Source organism: Cebus imitator, unplaced genomic scaffold, assembly GCF_001604975.1.
Source record: "Cebus imitator isolate Cc_AM_T3 unplaced genomic scaffold, Cebus_imitator-1.0 Scaffold305, whole genome shotgun sequence".
Lineage (NCBI taxonomy): Eukaryota > Metazoa > Chordata > Mammalia > Primates > Cebidae > Cebus > Cebus imitator.
In genome coordinates, this window is record NW_016107620.1 from 948049 (window position 1) to 951567 (window position 3519).

The window sequence follows — 3519 nt, forward strand, 5'->3', positions numbered from 1 at the left end:
TCCTGATCCTCTCCTTCTTCCCACTCTCTATCCTCCAATAGAATTCAATGTATGCTGTTTCCCTATATGTGCCCATGTGTTTTCATTATTTAGCTGTCACTTGTAAGTGAGATGATGTGGTATTTGGTTTTCTGTTGCTGTGTTAGTTTTCAAAGGATAATAACCTCCAGTTTTACCCATGTTCCTGCAAAAGACATGATTTTATTCCTTTTTTATGGCTGCATAATATTTCATGGTATACATGTACTACATTTTCTTTTCTTTTTTTTGAGACAGAGTTTCACTCTTGTTACCCAGGCCGGAGTGCAATGGCACCATCTCAGCTCACCACAACCTCCGCCTCCTGGGTTCAAGCAATTCTCCTGCCTCAGCCTCCCATGTAGCTGGGACTAGAGGCGTGCACCACCATGCTCAGCTAATTTTTGTATTTTTAGTAGAGACGGGGTTTCACCATGTTGATCAGGATGGTCTCCGTCTCTTGACCTTGTGATCCATTGGCCTCGGCCTCCCAAAGTGCTGGGATTATAGGTGTGAGCCACCGTGACTGGCCTACATTTTCTCTATATAGTTTACCATTGATGGACATTGAGATTAATTTTATATCTTTGCTTTGGGAATAGTGTTGCAATGGATGTATGCATGGATGCATGAGTGTGTCTTTATAATAGCATGATTTATATTCTTTTGGCTATATACCGAGTAATGGGGTTGCTGGGTCTAATGGTGTTTCTGATTTTAGGTTTTTGAGGATTCATCATCATTCTCCCACAATAGTTGAAATAATTTACACCCCCGCCAATAGTGTATAAGCCTTCGTTTTTCTCCACAATTTGCCTGCATCTTTTAATTTTTGACTTTTTAATAATTGCCATTATTACTAGTATCTCACTGTAGTTTTATGTTTGTATAATAATGATGTTGAGATTTTTTTCATATGACTGTTGGCCACATGTATGTCTCCTTTTGAAAAGTGACTGTTCATGCCTTTGGTCCACGTTTTAATGGGATTGTTTCTTACTTGTCAATTTGTTTAAGTTTATTATTGATGCTGGATATTAGACTTTGGATGCGTAGTTTGCAAACATTGTCTCCCATTCTGTGGGTTTTCTGTTCACTCTGTTGATAGTTTCTTTTGACATGCAGAAGCTCTTTAGTTTAATTGGATCTCATTTGTCAATTTTTGCTTTCATTGAAATTTCTTTTGGTGTCTTTATCATGAAGTCCTTGCCCATTTCTATGTCCAGAATAGTATGGTCCAGGTTGTCTTTCAGAGTTTTTTATAGTTTTGGGTTATATATTTAAGTCTTTAATCCATTGTGAGTTAATTTTTGGACATAGTGTAAAGAAGGGGTCCAGTTTCAATCTTCTGCATATGAATAGTCAGTTATCCCAGCACCATTTACTAAGGAGGGTATGCTGTCCCCATTGCTTATTTTTTTCCTATTTGTCAAAGATCAGAAGGCTGTGGGTGAGTGCTCTTACTTTTCAGTTCTATATTCTAGTCCATTGGCCTATGTGTCTGATTTTGTACTAGTTCCATACTGCTTTAGTTACTGTAGCCTTGTAATTAAACTACAGCCTCGTACTGTAGTTTGAAGATGAGTAACATAATGCCTCTGGCTTTGTTCTTTTTGCTTATGGTTGCTTTGGCTATTTGGGCTCTTTTTTTGGTCCCGGATACATTTTGAAACAGGTTTTCCTAGTTCTATGAAGAATATCAGTAGTAGTTTAATGGGAGTAGCATTAAATCTATAAAATGCTTTGGTCAGTTTAGTCACTTTAACAAAGTTGATTATTCCTAACCATGAGCATGAAATTTTTCATGTTTTTCCATTTGTTTATGTCATCTCTAATTTCTTTGAGTAGTCTCTTGTTGTTCTCCTTGTAGAGTTCTTCACCTCCATTGTTAGCTATGTTCCTTGGTATTTTATTTTTTGTGTATGGCAATTGTGAATGGGAAGATGTTCCTGATTTGGCTGTTGGCTTGACTGTTATTGGGGTATAGAAATGTTTCTGATTTTTGCACACTGATTTTGATCAGTGTTTTTACTGAAGTTTTTTTTATCAGCTTAAGAAGCTTTTGGACTGAGACTCTGGTTTGTAGATATAGAATCATGTTGCCTGCAAATGGGTAGTTTGACTTCTTCTCTTCCTATTTGGATGCACTGTATTTCTTTCTCTTGCCTGATTGCCCTTGCCAGGACTTCCAGTACTATCGTGAATGAGAGTGATGAGAGAAGGCATACTTATCTTGTTCAGATTATCAATAGTAATGCTTCTATCTTTTGCCCATTCAGTATGATGTTGGCTGTGGGGTTGTCACAGGTGGCTATTATTATTTTGAGGTATGTTCCTTCACTATCCACGTTATTGAGGTATGTTCCTTCACTATCCACGTTATTGAATTAACATGAAGCAGTATCGAAATTTACTGAAAGAATTTTCTTTATCTGTTGAGATAATTATGTGGGTTTACTCTGTAGTTATGTTTATGTAATCAATCACATTTATTGATTTGGGTACATGTTGAACCAACCTTGCATCCCAGAGATAAAGCCTAGTTTATTGTAGCAGATAAACTTTTTGATGTGCTTCTTAATTTGGTTTGCCAGTAGTTTATTGAGGATTTTTGTGTCATTGTTTATCAGGAATATTGACCTAAAGGTTCCTCTTTTTTGTTGTCTCTCTGCCAGGTTTTGATATTGGGATGATGCTGACCTCATAGCCTCATAGAATTAGTTAGAAAGGAGTCTTTCCTCCTCAAATTTTTGGAATTTAGGAATGGTACCAACTCTTCTTTGTACGTCTGGTTTAATTCAGCTACAAATCCACCTGGCTGTAGGCTTTTCTGGCTGATAAGCTACTTATTACTGACTTAATTTCAGAGATAATTATTGGTCTGTTCAGGGATTCAATTCCTTACTGGTTCAGTCTTGGGAGGGTGTATATCTAGGAAATTACACATTTCTTCTGAATTTTCAAGCTCATGTGCATAAACGTATTCATAATATTCTCAGATGTTTATTTGCTTTTCTGTGTGGTCAGTGGTAATATCCCCCTTGTTGTCTCTGTTTGTTTATTTGAATCTTAGAACAATTATTTTGGATTATTTTTCGGGCAATTTAAAGACCTCCATTTTTTGTGGTCAGTGACTGGAAAATTATTGTATGCTTTAGTGGTAATATGTTTCCTTGGTTTTTCATATTTCTTACTGCATTGTGTTCATATCTGCACATGCGATGGAGCCGTCACCTCTTCCAGGGTTTATCGAAATGCTTTCCATGACGAAAGTCTTTCCTAGGTGGGTAGTTGCAAAGACGCCGAGTGGTTGTGGAGGTTCTGGCTCTGGTTTGGGCACAGCAGCATAGTTTCCATGCAGATCTTCCAGCTTAGCTTGATGACAGTGAAGATTGCAGTGGTTCTTAACAGCCCAGGCTGAAGGTGTCTGCATTGGTGATGAAGATCATTAGGGTTTTTAATGGTGAAGGCTATTGGGTCTTTCTCATCATTTTTTTTCTA